This window comes from Ascidiella aspersa, chromosome 4 (genome assembly GCF_963924565.1).
Source record: "Ascidiella aspersa chromosome 4, kaAscAspe10.2, whole genome shotgun sequence".
Lineage (NCBI taxonomy): Eukaryota > Metazoa > Chordata > Ascidiacea > Phlebobranchia > Ascidiidae > Ascidiella > Ascidiella aspersa.
Window position 1 is genome coordinate 24,809,614 of NC_139450.1, and position 13,106 is coordinate 24,822,719.

General features: G+C 39.3%; 37 non-coding genes and 32 pseudogenes across 37 annotated transcripts; all 69 read right to left on the minus strand.

Annotated features, from left to right (window-relative positions):
* Positions 1-73: 73 nt before the first annotated feature.
* On the minus strand, positions 74-192 carry LOC146156179 (5S ribosomal RNA; annotated as a pseudogene).
* A 64-nt stretch (positions 193-256) lies between these two features.
* On the minus strand, positions 257-375 carry LOC146156180 (5S ribosomal RNA; annotated as a pseudogene).
* A 64-nt stretch (positions 376-439) lies between these two features.
* LOC146156181 (5S ribosomal RNA) lies at positions 440-558 on the minus strand. Its single transcript, XR_014496851.1, has one exon. It is a non-coding gene; the product is annotated as a 5S ribosomal RNA (ribosomal RNA).
* Positions 559-623: 65 nt separating this feature from the next.
* LOC146156182 (5S ribosomal RNA) lies at positions 624-742 on the minus strand (annotated as a pseudogene).
* A 65-nt stretch (positions 743-807) lies between these two features.
* LOC146156183 (5S ribosomal RNA) lies at positions 808-926 on the minus strand (annotated as a pseudogene).
* A 64-nt stretch (positions 927-990) lies between these two features.
* On the minus strand, positions 991-1,109 carry LOC146156184 (5S ribosomal RNA). Its single transcript, XR_014497257.1, has one exon. It is a non-coding gene; the product is annotated as a 5S ribosomal RNA (ribosomal RNA).
* A 64-nt stretch (positions 1,110-1,173) lies between these two features.
* On the minus strand, positions 1,174-1,292 carry LOC146156185 (5S ribosomal RNA). Its single transcript, XR_014498012.1, has one exon. It is a non-coding gene; the product is annotated as a 5S ribosomal RNA (ribosomal RNA).
* Positions 1,293-1,357: 65 nt separating this feature from the next.
* On the minus strand, positions 1,358-1,476 carry LOC146156186 (5S ribosomal RNA). Its single transcript, XR_014496672.1, has one exon. It is a non-coding gene; the product is annotated as a 5S ribosomal RNA (ribosomal RNA).
* A 64-nt stretch (positions 1,477-1,540) lies between these two features.
* Positions 1,541-1,659, minus strand: LOC146156187 (5S ribosomal RNA). Its single transcript, XR_014496832.1, has one exon. It is a non-coding gene; the product is annotated as a 5S ribosomal RNA (ribosomal RNA).
* Positions 1,660-1,723: 64 nt separating this feature from the next.
* On the minus strand, positions 1,724-1,842 carry LOC146156188 (5S ribosomal RNA). Its single transcript, XR_014497404.1, has one exon. It is a non-coding gene; the product is annotated as a 5S ribosomal RNA (ribosomal RNA).
* A 65-nt stretch (positions 1,843-1,907) lies between these two features.
* On the minus strand, positions 1,908-2,026 carry LOC146156189 (5S ribosomal RNA). The gene has a single exon (XR_014498074.1). It is a non-coding gene; the product is annotated as a 5S ribosomal RNA (ribosomal RNA).
* Positions 2,027-2,091: 65 nt separating this feature from the next.
* LOC146156190 (5S ribosomal RNA) lies at positions 2,092-2,210 on the minus strand (annotated as a pseudogene).
* A 74-nt stretch (positions 2,211-2,284) lies between these two features.
* Positions 2,285-2,403, minus strand: LOC146156191 (5S ribosomal RNA). The gene has a single exon (XR_014498193.1). It is a non-coding gene; the product is annotated as a 5S ribosomal RNA (ribosomal RNA).
* Positions 2,404-2,467: 64 nt separating this feature from the next.
* Positions 2,468-2,586, minus strand: LOC146156192 (5S ribosomal RNA). The gene has a single exon (XR_014497001.1). It is a non-coding gene; the product is annotated as a 5S ribosomal RNA (ribosomal RNA).
* Positions 2,587-2,651: 65 nt separating this feature from the next.
* On the minus strand, positions 2,652-2,770 carry LOC146156193 (5S ribosomal RNA; annotated as a pseudogene).
* A 65-nt stretch (positions 2,771-2,835) lies between these two features.
* Positions 2,836-2,954, minus strand: LOC146156194 (5S ribosomal RNA; annotated as a pseudogene).
* A 64-nt stretch (positions 2,955-3,018) lies between these two features.
* Positions 3,019-3,137, minus strand: LOC146156195 (5S ribosomal RNA; annotated as a pseudogene).
* A 64-nt stretch (positions 3,138-3,201) lies between these two features.
* Positions 3,202-3,320, minus strand: LOC146156196 (5S ribosomal RNA). Its single transcript, XR_014496850.1, has one exon. It is a non-coding gene; the product is annotated as a 5S ribosomal RNA (ribosomal RNA).
* A 65-nt stretch (positions 3,321-3,385) lies between these two features.
* Positions 3,386-3,504, minus strand: LOC146156197 (5S ribosomal RNA; annotated as a pseudogene).
* A 74-nt stretch (positions 3,505-3,578) lies between these two features.
* Positions 3,579-3,697, minus strand: LOC146156198 (5S ribosomal RNA; annotated as a pseudogene).
* Positions 3,698-3,761: 64 nt separating this feature from the next.
* Positions 3,762-3,880, minus strand: LOC146156199 (5S ribosomal RNA). The gene has a single exon (XR_014497178.1). It is a non-coding gene; the product is annotated as a 5S ribosomal RNA (ribosomal RNA).
* A 64-nt stretch (positions 3,881-3,944) lies between these two features.
* LOC146156200 (5S ribosomal RNA) lies at positions 3,945-4,063 on the minus strand (annotated as a pseudogene).
* Positions 4,064-4,127: 64 nt separating this feature from the next.
* LOC146156201 (5S ribosomal RNA) lies at positions 4,128-4,246 on the minus strand. The gene has a single exon (XR_014498075.1). It is a non-coding gene; the product is annotated as a 5S ribosomal RNA (ribosomal RNA).
* Positions 4,247-4,311: 65 nt separating this feature from the next.
* On the minus strand, positions 4,312-4,430 carry LOC146156202 (5S ribosomal RNA; annotated as a pseudogene).
* A 64-nt stretch (positions 4,431-4,494) lies between these two features.
* LOC146156203 (5S ribosomal RNA) lies at positions 4,495-4,613 on the minus strand (annotated as a pseudogene).
* Positions 4,614-4,677: 64 nt separating this feature from the next.
* Positions 4,678-4,796, minus strand: LOC146156204 (5S ribosomal RNA). Its single transcript, XR_014495949.1, has one exon. It is a non-coding gene; the product is annotated as a 5S ribosomal RNA (ribosomal RNA).
* Positions 4,797-4,861: 65 nt separating this feature from the next.
* Positions 4,862-4,980, minus strand: LOC146156205 (5S ribosomal RNA; annotated as a pseudogene).
* Positions 4,981-5,054: 74 nt separating this feature from the next.
* On the minus strand, positions 5,055-5,173 carry LOC146156206 (5S ribosomal RNA; annotated as a pseudogene).
* A 64-nt stretch (positions 5,174-5,237) lies between these two features.
* LOC146156207 (5S ribosomal RNA) lies at positions 5,238-5,356 on the minus strand. Its single transcript, XR_014497179.1, has one exon. It is a non-coding gene; the product is annotated as a 5S ribosomal RNA (ribosomal RNA).
* A 56-nt stretch (positions 5,357-5,412) lies between these two features.
* LOC146156208 (5S ribosomal RNA) lies at positions 5,413-5,531 on the minus strand (annotated as a pseudogene).
* Positions 5,532-5,595: 64 nt separating this feature from the next.
* Positions 5,596-5,714, minus strand: LOC146156209 (5S ribosomal RNA). Its single transcript, XR_014495791.1, has one exon. It is a non-coding gene; the product is annotated as a 5S ribosomal RNA (ribosomal RNA).
* Positions 5,715-5,779: 65 nt separating this feature from the next.
* Positions 5,780-5,898, minus strand: LOC146156210 (5S ribosomal RNA; annotated as a pseudogene).
* Positions 5,899-5,972: 74 nt separating this feature from the next.
* LOC146156211 (5S ribosomal RNA) lies at positions 5,973-6,091 on the minus strand (annotated as a pseudogene).
* Positions 6,092-6,165: 74 nt separating this feature from the next.
* LOC146156212 (5S ribosomal RNA) lies at positions 6,166-6,283 on the minus strand (annotated as a pseudogene).
* Positions 6,284-6,348: 65 nt separating this feature from the next.
* Positions 6,349-6,467, minus strand: LOC146156213 (5S ribosomal RNA). Its single transcript, XR_014496023.1, has one exon. It is a non-coding gene; the product is annotated as a 5S ribosomal RNA (ribosomal RNA).
* Positions 6,468-6,530: 63 nt separating this feature from the next.
* On the minus strand, positions 6,531-6,649 carry LOC146156214 (5S ribosomal RNA). The gene has a single exon (XR_014496083.1). It is a non-coding gene; the product is annotated as a 5S ribosomal RNA (ribosomal RNA).
* Positions 6,650-6,817: 168 nt separating this feature from the next.
* Positions 6,818-6,936, minus strand: LOC146156215 (5S ribosomal RNA). The gene has a single exon (XR_014495317.1). It is a non-coding gene; the product is annotated as a 5S ribosomal RNA (ribosomal RNA).
* Positions 6,937-7,000: 64 nt separating this feature from the next.
* LOC146156216 (5S ribosomal RNA) lies at positions 7,001-7,119 on the minus strand (annotated as a pseudogene).
* A 63-nt stretch (positions 7,120-7,182) lies between these two features.
* On the minus strand, positions 7,183-7,301 carry LOC146156217 (5S ribosomal RNA; annotated as a pseudogene).
* A 73-nt stretch (positions 7,302-7,374) lies between these two features.
* On the minus strand, positions 7,375-7,493 carry LOC146156218 (5S ribosomal RNA; annotated as a pseudogene).
* A 64-nt stretch (positions 7,494-7,557) lies between these two features.
* On the minus strand, positions 7,558-7,676 carry LOC146156219 (5S ribosomal RNA). The gene has a single exon (XR_014495793.1). It is a non-coding gene; the product is annotated as a 5S ribosomal RNA (ribosomal RNA).
* Positions 7,677-7,741: 65 nt separating this feature from the next.
* On the minus strand, positions 7,742-7,860 carry LOC146156220 (5S ribosomal RNA; annotated as a pseudogene).
* A 74-nt stretch (positions 7,861-7,934) lies between these two features.
* Positions 7,935-8,053, minus strand: LOC146156221 (5S ribosomal RNA; annotated as a pseudogene).
* A 74-nt stretch (positions 8,054-8,127) lies between these two features.
* LOC146156222 (5S ribosomal RNA) lies at positions 8,128-8,246 on the minus strand (annotated as a pseudogene).
* A 65-nt stretch (positions 8,247-8,311) lies between these two features.
* Positions 8,312-8,430, minus strand: LOC146156223 (5S ribosomal RNA). Its single transcript, XR_014495937.1, has one exon. It is a non-coding gene; the product is annotated as a 5S ribosomal RNA (ribosomal RNA).
* Positions 8,431-8,493: 63 nt separating this feature from the next.
* LOC146156224 (5S ribosomal RNA) lies at positions 8,494-8,612 on the minus strand. Its single transcript, XR_014497019.1, has one exon. It is a non-coding gene; the product is annotated as a 5S ribosomal RNA (ribosomal RNA).
* Positions 8,613-8,778: 166 nt separating this feature from the next.
* LOC146156225 (5S ribosomal RNA) lies at positions 8,779-8,897 on the minus strand. Its single transcript, XR_014496344.1, has one exon. It is a non-coding gene; the product is annotated as a 5S ribosomal RNA (ribosomal RNA).
* Positions 8,898-8,960: 63 nt separating this feature from the next.
* On the minus strand, positions 8,961-9,079 carry LOC146156226 (5S ribosomal RNA). The gene has a single exon (XR_014496084.1). It is a non-coding gene; the product is annotated as a 5S ribosomal RNA (ribosomal RNA).
* Positions 9,080-9,143: 64 nt separating this feature from the next.
* On the minus strand, positions 9,144-9,262 carry LOC146156227 (5S ribosomal RNA). Its single transcript, XR_014495318.1, has one exon. It is a non-coding gene; the product is annotated as a 5S ribosomal RNA (ribosomal RNA).
* Positions 9,263-9,326: 64 nt separating this feature from the next.
* Positions 9,327-9,445, minus strand: LOC146156228 (5S ribosomal RNA; annotated as a pseudogene).
* A 63-nt stretch (positions 9,446-9,508) lies between these two features.
* LOC146156229 (5S ribosomal RNA) lies at positions 9,509-9,627 on the minus strand. Its single transcript, XR_014498165.1, has one exon. It is a non-coding gene; the product is annotated as a 5S ribosomal RNA (ribosomal RNA).
* A 74-nt stretch (positions 9,628-9,701) lies between these two features.
* LOC146156230 (5S ribosomal RNA) lies at positions 9,702-9,820 on the minus strand (annotated as a pseudogene).
* A 74-nt stretch (positions 9,821-9,894) lies between these two features.
* On the minus strand, positions 9,895-10,013 carry LOC146156231 (5S ribosomal RNA). The gene has a single exon (XR_014496596.1). It is a non-coding gene; the product is annotated as a 5S ribosomal RNA (ribosomal RNA).
* Positions 10,014-10,077: 64 nt separating this feature from the next.
* Positions 10,078-10,196, minus strand: LOC146156232 (5S ribosomal RNA). The gene has a single exon (XR_014495319.1). It is a non-coding gene; the product is annotated as a 5S ribosomal RNA (ribosomal RNA).
* A 64-nt stretch (positions 10,197-10,260) lies between these two features.
* On the minus strand, positions 10,261-10,379 carry LOC146156233 (5S ribosomal RNA). Its single transcript, XR_014496332.1, has one exon. It is a non-coding gene; the product is annotated as a 5S ribosomal RNA (ribosomal RNA).
* A 65-nt stretch (positions 10,380-10,444) lies between these two features.
* On the minus strand, positions 10,445-10,563 carry LOC146156234 (5S ribosomal RNA). The gene has a single exon (XR_014495320.1). It is a non-coding gene; the product is annotated as a 5S ribosomal RNA (ribosomal RNA).
* Positions 10,564-10,637: 74 nt separating this feature from the next.
* On the minus strand, positions 10,638-10,765 carry LOC146156235 (5S ribosomal RNA; annotated as a pseudogene).
* Positions 10,766-10,829: 64 nt separating this feature from the next.
* Positions 10,830-10,948, minus strand: LOC146156236 (5S ribosomal RNA). The gene has a single exon (XR_014495538.1). It is a non-coding gene; the product is annotated as a 5S ribosomal RNA (ribosomal RNA).
* A 64-nt stretch (positions 10,949-11,012) lies between these two features.
* LOC146156237 (5S ribosomal RNA) lies at positions 11,013-11,141 on the minus strand (annotated as a pseudogene).
* Positions 11,142-11,205: 64 nt separating this feature from the next.
* On the minus strand, positions 11,206-11,314 carry LOC146156238 (5S ribosomal RNA; annotated as a pseudogene).
* A 65-nt stretch (positions 11,315-11,379) lies between these two features.
* LOC146156239 (5S ribosomal RNA) lies at positions 11,380-11,498 on the minus strand. The gene has a single exon (XR_014496938.1). It is a non-coding gene; the product is annotated as a 5S ribosomal RNA (ribosomal RNA).
* A 65-nt stretch (positions 11,499-11,563) lies between these two features.
* On the minus strand, positions 11,564-11,682 carry LOC146156240 (5S ribosomal RNA). Its single transcript, XR_014496968.1, has one exon. It is a non-coding gene; the product is annotated as a 5S ribosomal RNA (ribosomal RNA).
* A 65-nt stretch (positions 11,683-11,747) lies between these two features.
* LOC146156241 (5S ribosomal RNA) lies at positions 11,748-11,865 on the minus strand (annotated as a pseudogene).
* Positions 11,866-11,930: 65 nt separating this feature from the next.
* Positions 11,931-12,049, minus strand: LOC146156242 (5S ribosomal RNA). Its single transcript, XR_014496024.1, has one exon. It is a non-coding gene; the product is annotated as a 5S ribosomal RNA (ribosomal RNA).
* A 63-nt stretch (positions 12,050-12,112) lies between these two features.
* On the minus strand, positions 12,113-12,231 carry LOC146156243 (5S ribosomal RNA). The gene has a single exon (XR_014496660.1). It is a non-coding gene; the product is annotated as a 5S ribosomal RNA (ribosomal RNA).
* Positions 12,232-12,397: 166 nt separating this feature from the next.
* On the minus strand, positions 12,398-12,516 carry LOC146156244 (5S ribosomal RNA). The gene has a single exon (XR_014496345.1). It is a non-coding gene; the product is annotated as a 5S ribosomal RNA (ribosomal RNA).
* Positions 12,517-12,579: 63 nt separating this feature from the next.
* LOC146156245 (5S ribosomal RNA) lies at positions 12,580-12,698 on the minus strand. Its single transcript, XR_014496085.1, has one exon. It is a non-coding gene; the product is annotated as a 5S ribosomal RNA (ribosomal RNA).
* Positions 12,699-12,762: 64 nt separating this feature from the next.
* LOC146156246 (5S ribosomal RNA) lies at positions 12,763-12,881 on the minus strand. Its single transcript, XR_014495321.1, has one exon. It is a non-coding gene; the product is annotated as a 5S ribosomal RNA (ribosomal RNA).
* Positions 12,882-12,945: 64 nt separating this feature from the next.
* Positions 12,946-13,066, minus strand: LOC146156247 (5S ribosomal RNA; annotated as a pseudogene).
* Between the last annotated feature and the right edge of the window lie 40 nt (positions 13,067-13,106).

The window sequence follows — 13,106 nt, forward strand, 5'->3', positions numbered from 1 at the left end:
CTATTGGTCAACATTTTTTGGTCTAAAATCTTTAAAAATGTTAACATTTAAATATATTTTAAAAATCATATTTTGCCTATGACAATTGGTATTCCTAGGCGGTCACCCATCCAAGTACTAACCAATCCCGACGTGGCTTAACTTCCGAGATCGGACGAGATCGGGTGCATTCAACCTGGTATGGTCGTAGACTGTATTGGTCAACATTTATGGTCTAATCTATTTAAAAATGTAAAAACTTAAATAAATCATATTGTGCCTACGACAATTGGTATTCCTAGGCGGCCCCCCATCCAAGTACTAACCAATCCCGACGTTGCTTAACTTCAGAGATCGGACGAGATCGGGTGCATTCAACCTGGTATGGTCGTAGACAGTATTGGTCAACATTTATGGTCTAATCTATTTAAAAATGTAAAAACTTAAATAAATCATATTTTGCCTACGACAATTGGTATTCCTAGGCGGTCACCCATCCAAGTACTAACCAATCCCGACGTGGCTTAACTTCCGAGATCGGACGAGATCGGGTGCATTCAACCTGGTATGGTCGTAAGCAGTATTGCTCAACATTTTTTGGTCTAATCGATATAAAAATGTAAAAACTTAAATAAATCATATTTTGCCTACGACAATTGGTATTCCTAGGCGGTCACCCATCCAAGTACTAAGCAATCCCGACGTGGCTTAACTTCCGAGATCGGACGAGATCGGGTGCATTCAACCTGGTATGGTCGTAGCCAGTATTGCTCAACATTTTTTGGTCTAATCTATTTAAAAATGTAAAAACTTGAATAAATCATATTTTGCCTATTACAATTGGTATTCCTAGGCGGTCACCCATCCAAGTACTAACCAATCCCGACGTGGCTTAACTTCCGAGATCGGACGAGATCGGGTGCATTCAACCTGGTATGGTCGTAGACTGTATTGGTCAACATTTATGGTCTAATCTATTTAAAAATGTAAAAACTTAAATAAATCATATTGTGCCTACGACAATTGGTATTCCTAGGCGGTCACCCATCCAAGTACTAACCAATCCCGACGTTGCTTAACTTCAGAGATCGGACGAGATCGGGTGCATTCAACCTGGTATGGTCGTAGACAGTATAGGTCAACATTTATGGTCTAATCTATTTAAAAATGTAAAAACCTAAATAAATCATATTGTGCCTACGACAATTGGTATTCCTAGGCGGTCACCCATCCAAGTACTAACCAATCCCGACGTGGCTTAACTTCCGAGATCGGACGAGATCGGGTGCATTCAACCTGGTATGGTCGTAGCCAGTATTGCTCAACATTTTTTGGTCTAATCTATTTAAAAATGTAAAAACTTAAATAAATCATATTTTGCCTACGACAATTGGTATTCCTAGGCGGTCACCCATCCAAGTACTAACCAATCCCGACGTGGCTTAACTTCCGAGATCGGACGAGATCGGGTGCATTCAACCTGGTATGGTCGTAGACTGTATTGGTCAACATTTATGGTATAATCTATTTAAAAATGTAAAAACTTAAATAAATCATATTGTGCCTACGACAATTGGTATTCCTAGGCGGTCACCCATCCAAGTACTAACCAATCCCGACGTTGCTTAACTTCAGAGTTCGGACGAGATCGGGTGCATTCAACCTGGTATGGTCGTAGACAGTATTGGTCAACATTTATGGTCTAATCTATTTAAAAATGTAAAAACTTAAATAAATCATATTGTGCCTACGACAATTGGTATTCCTAGGCGGTCACCCATCCAAGTACTAACCAATCCCGACGTGGCTTAACTTCCGAGATCGGACGAGATCGGGTGCATTCAACCTGGTGTGGTCGTAGGCAGTATTGCTCAACATTTTTTGGTCTAATCGATCTAAAAATGTAAAAACTTAAATAAATCATATTTTGCCTACGACAATTGGTATTCCTAGGCGGTCACCCATCCAAGTACTAAGCAATCCCGACGTTGCTTAACTTCCGAGATCGGACGAGATCGGGTGCATTCAACCTGGTATGGTCGTAGCCAGTATTGCTCAACATTTTTTGGTCTAATCTATTTAAAAATGTAAAAACTTGAATAAATCATATTTTGCCTATTACAATTGGTATTCCTAGGCGGTCACCCATGCAAGTACTAACCAATCCCGACGTTGCTTAACTTCCGAGATCGGACGAGATCGGGTGCATTCAACCTGGTATGGTCGTAGACACTATTGGTCAACATTTTTTGGTCTAAAATCTTTAAAAATGTTAACATTTAAATATATTTTAAAAATCATATTTTGCCTATGACAATTGGTATTCCTAGGCGGTCACCCATCCAAGTACTAACCAATCCCGACATTGCTTAACTTCCGAGATCGGACGAGATCGGGTGCATTCAACCTGGTATGGTCGTAGACAGTATTGGTCAACATTTATGGTCTAATCTATTTAAAAATGTAAAAACTTAAATAAATCATATTGTGCCTACGACAATTGGTATTCCTAGGCGGTCACCCATCCAAGTACTAACCAATCCCGACGTGGCTTAACTTCCGAGATCGGACGAGATCGGGTGCATTCAACCTGGTATTGTCGTAGGCAGTATTGCTCAACATTTTTTGGTCTAATCGATTTAAAAATGTAAAAACTTAAATAAATCATATTTTGCCTACGACAATTTGTATTCCTAGGCGGTCACCCATCCAAGTACTAAGCAATCCCGACGTTGCTTAACTTCCGAGATCGGACGAGATCGGGTGCATTCAACCTGGTATGGTCGTAGCCAGTATTGGTCAACATTTTTTGGTCTAATCTATTTAAAAATGTAAAAACTTGAATAAATCATACTTTGCCTATTACAATTGGTATTCCTATGCGGTCACCCATCCAAGTACTAACCAATCCCGACGTGGCTTAACTTCCGAGATCGGACGAGATCGGGTGCATTCAACCTGGTATGGTCGTAGACTGTATTGGACAACATTTATGGTCTAATCTATTTAAAAATGTAAAAACTTAAATAAATCATATTGTGCCTACGACAATTGGTATTCCTAGGCGGTCACCCATCCAAGTACTAACTAATCCCGACGTTGCTTAACATCAGAGATCGGACGAGATCGGGTGCATTCAACCTGGTATGGTCGTAGACAGTATTGGTCGACATTTATGGTCTAATCTATTTAAAAATGGAAAAACTTAAATAAATCATATTGTACCTACGACAATTGGTATTCCTAGGCGGTCACCCATCCAAGTACTAACCAATCCCGACGTGGCTTAACTTCCGAGATCGGACGAGATCGGGTGCATTCAACCTGGTATGGTCGTAGGCAGTATTGCTCAACATTTTTTTGGTCTAATCTATTTAAAAATGTAAAAATTGAATAAATCATATTTTGCCTATTACAATTGGTATTCCTAGGCGGTCACCCATCCAAGTACTAACCAATCCCGACGTTGCTTAACTTCCGAGATCGGACGAGATCGGGTGCATTCAACCTGGTATGGTCGTAGACAGTATTGGTCAACATTTTTTGGTCTAAAATCTTTAAAAATGTTAACATTTAAATATATATTAAAAATCATATTTTGCCTATGACAATTGGTATTCCTAGGCGGTCACCCATCCAAGTACCAACCAATCCCGACGTTGCTTAACTTCCGAGATCGGACGAGATCGGGTGCATTCAACCTGGTATGGTCGTAGTCAGTATTGCACAACATTTTTTGGTCTAATCTATAAAAAATGTAAAAACTTAAATAAATCATATTTTGCCTACGACAATTGGTATTCCTAGGCGGTCACCCATCCAAGTACTCAACAATCCCGACGTTGCTTAACTTCCGAGATCGGACGAGATCGGGTGCATTCAACCTGGTATGGTCGTAGACCGTATTGGTCAACATTTTTTGGTCTAAAATCTTTGAAAATGTTAAAATTTTAAAAATCATATTTTTCCTATGACAATTGGTATTCCTAGGCGGTCACCCATCCAAGTACCAACCAATCCCGACGTTGCTTAACTTCCGAGATCGGACGAGATCGGGTGCATTCAACCTGGTATGGTCGTAGTCAGTATTGGTCAACATTTATGTTCTAATCTATTTAAAAATGTAAAAACTTAAATAAATCATATTGTGCCTACGACAATTGGTATTCCTAGGCGGTCACCCATCCAAGTACTAAGCAATCCCGACGTTGCTTAACTTCCGAGATCGGACGAGATCGGGTGCATTCAACCTGGTATGGTCGTAGCCAGTATTGGTCAACATTTTTTGGTCTAATCTATTTAAAAATGTAAAAACTTGAATAAATCATATTTTGCCTATTACAATTGGTATTCCTAGGCGTTCACCCATCCAAGTACTAACCAATCCCGACGTGGCTTAACTTCCGAGATCGGACGAGATCGGGTGCATTCAACCTGGTATGGTCGAAGACTGTATTGGTCAACATTTATGGTCTAATCTATTTAAAAATGTAAAAACTTAAATAAATCATATTGTGCCTACGACAATTGGTATTCCTAGGCGGTCACCCATCCAAGTACTAACCAATCCCGACGTTGCTTAACTTCAGAAATCGGACGAGATCGGGTGCATTCAACCTGGTATGGTCGTAGACAGTATTGGTCGACATTTATGGTCTAATCTATTTAAAAATGTAAAAACTTAAATAAATCATATTGTGCCTACGACAATTGGTATTCCTAGGCGGTCACCCATCCAAGTACTAACCAATCCCGACGTGGCTTAACTTCCGAGATCGGACGAGATCGGGTGCATTCAACCTGGTATGGTCGTAGGCAGTATTGCTCAACATTTTTTTGGTCTAATCTATTTAAAAATGTAAAAATTGAATAAATCATATTTTGCCTATTACAATTGGTATTCCTAGGCGGTCACCCATCCAAGTACTAACCAATCCCGACGTTGCTTAACTTCCGAGATCGGACGAGATCGGGTGCATTCAACCTGGTATGGTCGTAGACAGTATTGGTCAACATTTTTTGGTCTAAAATCTTTAAAAATGTTAACATTTAAATATATATTAAAAATCATATTTTGCCTATGACAATTGGTATTCCTAGGCGGTCACCCATCCAAGTACCAACCAATCCCGACGTTGCTTAACTTCCGAGATCGGACGAGATCGGGTGCATTCAACCTGGTATGGTCGTAGTCAGTATTGCACAACATTTTTTGGTCTAATCTATAAAAAATGTAAAAACTTAAATAAATCATATTTTGCCTACGACAATTGGTATTCCTAGGCGGTCACCCATCCAAGTACTCAACAATCCCGACGTTGCTTAACTTCCGAGATCGGACGAGATCGGGTGCATTCAACCTGGTATGGTCGTAGACCGTATTGGTCAACATTTTTTGGTCTAAAATCTTTGAAAATGTTAAAATTCATATTTTTCCTATGACAATTGGTATTCCTAGGCGGTCACCCATCCAAGTACCAACCAATCCCGACGTTGCTTAACTTCCGAGATCGGACGAGATCGGGTGCATTCAACCTGGTATGGTCGTAGTCAGTATTGGTCAACATTTATGTTCTAATCTATTTAAAAATGTAAAAACTTAAATAAATCATATTGTGCCTACGACAATTGGTATTCCTAGGCGGTCACCCATCCAAGTACTAACCAATCCCGACGTTGCTTAACTTCCGAGATCGGACGAGATCGGGTGCATTCAACCTGGTATGGTCGTAGTCAGTATTGCTCACCATTTTTGGGTCTAATCTATAAAAAAATGTAAAAACTTAAATAAATCATATTTTGCCTACGACAATTGGTATTCCTAGGCGGTCACCCATCCAAGTACTCACCAATCCCGACGTTGATAAACTTCCGAGATCGGACGATATCGGGTGCATTCAACCTGGTATGGTCGTAGACAGTATTGGTCAACATTTTTTGGTCTAAAATCTTTGAAAATGTTGAAATTTAAATAAATTTTAAAAATCATATTTTTCCTATGACAATTGGTATTCCTAGGCGGTCACCCATCCAAGTACCAACCAATCCCGACGTTGCTTATCTTCCAAGATCGGACGAGATCAGGTGCATTCAACCTGGTATGGTCGTAGACAGTATTGGTCAACATTTTTTGGTCTAAAATCTTTAAAAATGTTAACATTTAAATATATATTAAAAATCATATTTTGCCTATGTCAATTGGTATTCCTAGGCGGTCACCCATCCAAGTACCAACCAATCCCGACGTTGCTTAACTTCCGAGATCGGACGAGATCGGGTGCATTCAACCTGGTATGGTCGAGTCAGTATTGCACAACATTTTTTGGTCTAATCTATAAAAGAATGTAAAAACTTAAATAAATCATATTTTGCCTACGACAATTGGTATTCCTAGGCGGTCACCCATCCAAGTACTCACCAATCCCGACGTTGCTTAACTTCCGAGATCGGACGAGATCGGGTGCATTCAACCTGGTATGGTCGTAAGCAGTATTTCTCAACATTTTATGTCTATTCTATTTTAAAAATAAAAACTTAAATAAATCATATTTTGCCTACGACAATTGGTATTCCTAGGCGGTCACCCATCCAAGTACTAACCAATCCCGACGTTGCTTAACTTCCGAGATCGGAGGAGATCGGGTGCATTCAACCTGGTATGGTCGTAGACAGTATTGGTCAACATTTATGGTCTAATCAATTTAAAAATGTAAAAACTTAAATAAATCATATTGTGCCTACGACAATTGGTATTCCTAGGTATGGTCGTAGCCAGTATTGGTCAACATTTTTTGGTCTAATCTATTTAAAAATGTAAAAACTTAAATAAATCTTATTTTGCCTACGACAATTGGTATTCCTAGGCGGTCACCCATCCAAGTACTAACCAATCCCGACGTTGCTTAACTTCCGAGATCGGACGAGATCGGGTGCATTCAACCTGGTATGGTCGTAGACAGTAATCGTCAACATTTATGGTCTAATCTATTTAAAAATGTAAAAACTTAAATAAATCATATTGTGCCTACGACAATTGGTATTCCTAGGCGGTCACCCATCCAAGTACTAACCAATCCCGACGTTGCTTAACTTCCGAGATCGGACGAGATCGTGTGCATTCAACCTGGTATGGTCGTGGACAGTATTGGTCAACATTTATGGTCTAATGTATTTAAAAATGTAAAACTTAAATAAATCATATTGTGCCTACGACAATTGGCATTCCTAGGCGGTCACCCATCCAAGTACTAACCAATCCCAACGTTGCTTAACTTCCGAGATCGGACGAGATCGTGTGCATTGAACCTGGTATGGTCACAGACAGTGTTGGTAAACATTTTTTGGTCTAAAATCTTTAAAATGCTAACATTTAAATATATTTTAAAAATAATATTTTGCCTATGACAATTGGTATTCCTAGGCGGTCACCCATCCAAGTACCAACCAATCCCGACGTTGCTTAACTTCCGAGATCGGACGAGATCGGGTGCATTCAACCTGGTATGGTTGTAGTCAGTATTGGTCAACATTTATGTTCTAATCTATTTAAAAATGTAAAAACTTAAATAAATCATATTGTGCCTACGACAATTGGTATTCCTAGGCGGTCACCCATCCAAGTACTAACCAATCCCGACGTTGCTTAACTTCCGAGATCGGACGAGATCGGGTGCATTCAACCTGGTATGGTCGTAGTCAGTATTGCTCACCATTTTTGGGTCTAATCAATAAAAAAATGTAAAAACTTAAATAAATCATATTTTGCCTACGACAATTGGTATTCCTAGGCGGTCACCCATCCAAGTACTCACCAATCCCGACGTTGATAAACTTCCGAGATCGGACGATATCGGGTGCATTCAACCTGGTATGGTCGTAGACAGTATTGGTCAACATTTTTTGGTCTAAAATCTTTGAAAATGTTGAAATTTAAATAAATTTTAAAAATCATATTTTTCCTATGACAATTGGTATTCCTAGGCGGTCACCCATCCAAGTACCAACCAATCCCGACGTTGCTTATCTTCCAAGATCGGACGAGATCAGGTGCATTCAACCTGGTATGGTCGTAGACAGTATTGGTCAACATTTTTTGGTCTAAAATCTTTAAAAATGTTAACATTTATATATATATTAAAAATCATATTTTGCCTATGACAATTGGTATTCCTAGGCGGTCACCCATCCAAGTACCAACCAATCCCGACGTTGCTTAACTTCCGAGATCGGACGAGATCGGGTGCATTCAACCTGGTATGGTCGTAGTCAGTATTGCACAACATTTTTTGGTCTAATCTATAAAAGAATGTAAAAACTTAAATAAATCATATTGTGCCTACGACAATTGGTATTCCTAGGCGGTCACCCATCCAAGTACTAACCAATCCCGATGTTGCTTAACTTCCGAGATCGGACGAGATCGGGTGCATTCAACCTGGTATGGTCGTAAGCAGTATTTCTCAACATTTTATGTCTATTCTATTTTAAAAATAAAAACTTAAATAAATCATATTTTGCCTACGACAATTGGTATTCCTAGGCGGTCACCCATCCAAGAACTAACCAATCCCGACGTTGCTTAACTTCCGAGATCGGACGAGATCGGGTGCATTCAACCTGGTATGGTCGTAGACAGTATTGGTCAACATTTATGGTCAAATCAATTTAAAAATGTAAAAACTTAAATAAATCATATTGTGCCTACGACAATTGTTATTCCTAGGTATGGTCGTAGCCAGTATTGGTCAACATTTTATGTCTATTCTATTTTAAAAATAAAAACTTAAATAAATCATATTTTGCCTACGACAATTGGTATTCCTAGGCGGTCACCCATCCAAGTACTAACCAATCCCGACGTTGCTTAACTTCCGAGATCGGAGGAGATCGGGTGCATTCAACCTGGTATGGTCGTAAGCAGTATTTCTCAACATTTTATGTCTATTCTATTTTAAAAATAAAAACTTAAATAAATCATATTTTGCCTACGACAATTGGTATTCCTAGGCGGTCACCCATCCAAGTACTAACCAATCCCGACGTTGCTTAACTTCCGAGATCGGAGGAGATCGGGTGCATTCAACCTGGTATGGTCGTAGACAGTATTGGTCAACATTTATGGTCTAATCTATTTAAAAATGTAAAAACTTAAATAAATCTTATTTTGCCTACGACAATTGGTATTCCTAGGCGGTCACCCATCCAAGTACTAACCAATCCCGACGTTGCTTAACTTCCGAGATCGGACGAGATCGGGTGCATTCAACCTGGTATGGTCGTAGACAGTAATCGTCAACATTTATGGTCTAATCTATTTAAAAATGTAAAAACTTAAATAAATCATATTGTGCCGACGACAATTGGTATTCCTAGGCGGTCACCCATCCAAGTACTAACCAATCCCGACGTTGCTTAACTTCCGAGATCGGACGAGATCGTGTGCATTCAACCTGGTATGGTCGTGGACAGTATTGGTCAACATTTATGGTCTAATCTGTTTAAAAATGTAAAACTTAAATAAATCATATTGTCCCTACGACAATTGGTATTCCTAGGCGGTCACCCATCCAAGTACTAACCAATCCCGACGTTGCTTAACTTCCGAGATCGGACGAGATCGGGTGCATTCAACCTGGTTTGGTCGTAGACAGTATTGGTCAACATTTTTTGGTCTAAAATCTTTAAAAATGTTAACATTTAAATATATTTTAAAAATCATATTTTGCCTATGACAATTGGTATTGCTAGGCGGTAACCCATCCAAGTACTAACCAATCCCGACGTTGCTTAACTTCCGAGATCGGACGAGATCGGGTGCATTCAACCTGGTATGGTCGTAGACAGTATTGGACAACATCTTATGATCTAAAATCTTCAAAAATGTTAACATTTAAATATATTTTATCAATCATATTTTGCCTATGACAATTGGAATTCCTATGCGGTCACCCATCCAAGTACTAACCAATCCCGACGTTGCTTAACTTCCGAGATCGGACGAGATCGGGTGCATTCAACCTGGTATGGTCATAAGCAGTATTTCTCAACATTTTACGTCTAATCTATTTAAAAAAGTAAAAACTTAAATAAATCATATTTTGCCTACGACAATTGGTATTCCTAGGCGGTCACCCATCCAAGTACTAACCAATCCCGACGTTGCTTAACTTCCGAGATCGGACGAGATCGGGTGCATTCAACCTGGTATGGTCGTAGACAGTATTGGTCAACATTTATGGTCTAATCTATTTAAAAATGTAAAAACTTAAATAAATCATATTGTGCCTACGACAATTGGTATTCCTAGGCGGTCACCCATCCAAGTACTAACCAATCCCGACGTTGCTTAACTTCCGAGATCGGACGAGATCGGGTGCATTCAACCTGGTATGGTCGTAGCCTGTATTGGTCAACATTTTTTGGTCTAATCTATTTAAAAATGTAAAAACTTAAATAAATCATATTTTGCCTACGACAATTGGTATTCCTAGGCGGTCACCCATCCAAGTACTAACCAATCCCGACGTTGCTTAACTTCCGAGATCGGACGAGATCGGGTGCATTCAACCTGGTATGGTCGTAGACAGTATTGGTCAACATTTTTTGGTCTAAAATCTTCAAAAATGTTAACATTTAAATTTATTTTATAAATCATATTTTGCCTATGACAATTGGAATTCCTATGCGGTCACCCATCCAAGTACTAACCAATCCGAAGTTGCTTAACTTCCGAGATCGGAAGAGATCGGACGAGATCGGGTGCATTCAACCTGGTATGGTCATAAGCAGTATTTCTCAACATTTTACGTCTAATCTATTTAAAAAAGTAAAAACTTAAATAAATCATATTTTGCCTACGACAATTGGTATTCCTAGGCGGTCACCCATCCAAGTACTAACCAATCCCGACGTTGCTTAACTTCCGAGATCGGACGAGATCGGGTGCATTCAACCTGGTATGGTCGTAAGCAGTATTTCTCAACATTTTACGTCTAATCTATTTAAAAAAGTAAAAACTTAAATAAATCATATTTTGCCTACGACAATTGGTATTCCTAGGCGGTCACCCATCCAAGTACTAACCATTCCCGACGTTGCTTAACTTCCGAGATCGCACGAGATCGCACGAGATCGGATGCATCAAACCTGGTATGGTCGTAGACAGTATTGGTCAACATTTATGGTCTAATCTATTTAAAAATGTAAAAACTTAAGTAAATCATATTGTGCCTACGACAATTGGTATTCCTAAGCGGTCACCCATCCAAGTACTAACCAATCCCGACGTTGCTTAACTTCCAAGATCGGGTGCATTCAACCTGGTATGGTCGTAGCCAATATTGGTCAACATTTTTTGGTCTAATCTATTTAAAAATGTAAAAACTTAAATAAATCATATTTTGCCTACGACAATTGGTATTCCTAGGCGGTCACCCATCCAAGTACTAATCAATCCCGACGTTGCTTAACTTCCGAGATCGGACGAGATCGGGTGCATTCAACCTGGTATGGTCGTAGCCAGTATTGGTCAAAATTTTTTGGTCTAATCTATTTAAAAATGTAAAAACTTAAATAAATCATATTTTGCCTACGACAATTGGTATTCCGAGGCGGTCACCCATCCAAGTACTAACCAATCCCGACGTTGCTTAACTTCCGAGATCGAACGAGATCGGGTGCATTCAACCTGGTATGGTCGTAGCCAGTATTGGTCAAAATTTTTTGGTCTAATCTATTTAAAAATGTAAAAACATAAATAAATCATATTGTGTCTACGACAATTGGTATTCCTAGGCGGTCACCCATCCAAGTACCAACCAATCCCGACGTTGCTTAACTTCCGAGATCGGACGAGATCGGGTGCATTCAACCTGGTATGGTCGAGTCAGTATTGCACTACATTTTTTGGTCTAATCTATAAAAGAATGTAAAAACTTAAATAAATCATATTTTGCCTACGACAATTGGTATTCCTAGGCGGTCACCCATCCAAGTACTCACCAATCCCGACGTTGCTTAACTTCCGAGATCGGACGAGATCGGGTGCATTCAACCTGGTATGGTCGTAAGCAGTATTTCTCAACATTTTATGTCTATTCTATTTTAAAAATAAAAACTTAAATAAATCATATTTTGCCTACGACAATTGGTATTCCTAGGCGGTCATCCATCCAAGTACTAACCAATCCCGACGTTGCTTAACTTCCGAGATCGAACGAGATCGGGTGCATTCAACCTGGTATGGTCGTAGACAGTATTGGTCAACATTTATGGTCAAATCAATTTAAAAATGTAAAAACTTAAATAAATCATATTGTGCCTACGACAATTGGTATTCCTAGGTATGGTCGTAGCCAGTATTGGTCAACATTTTATGTCTATTCTATTTTAAAAATAAAAACTTAAATAAATCATATTTTGCCTACGACAATTGGTATTCCTAGGCGGTCACCCATCCAAGTACTAACCAATCCCGACGTTGCTTAACTTCCGAGATCGGAGGAGATCGGGTGCATTCAACCTGGTATGGTCGTAAGCAGTATTTCTCAACATTTTATGTCTATTCTATTTTGAAAATAAAAACTTAAATAAATCATATTTTGCCTACGACAATTGGTATTCCTAGGCGGTCACCCATCCAAGTACTAACCAATCCCGACGTTGCTTAACTTCCGAGATCGGAGGAGATCGGGTGCATTCAACCTGGTATGGTCGTAGACAGTATTGGTCAACATTTATGGTTTCATCTATTTAAAAATGTAAAAACTTAAATAAATCTTATTTTGCCTACGACAATTGGTATTCCTAGGCGGTCACCCATCCAAGTACTAACCAATCCCGACGTTGCTTAACTTCCGAGATCGGACGAGATCGGGTGCATTCAACCTGGTATGGTCGTAGACAGTAATCGTCAACATTTATGGTCTAATCTATTTAAAAATGTAAAAACTTAAATAAATCATATTGTGCCGACGACAATTGGTATTCCTAGGCTGTCACCCATCCAAGTACCAACCAATCCCGACGTTGCTTAACTTCCGAGATCGGACGAGATCGGGTGCATTCAACCTGGTATGGTCGAGTCAGTATTGCACTACATTTTTTGGTCTAATCTATAAAAGAATGTA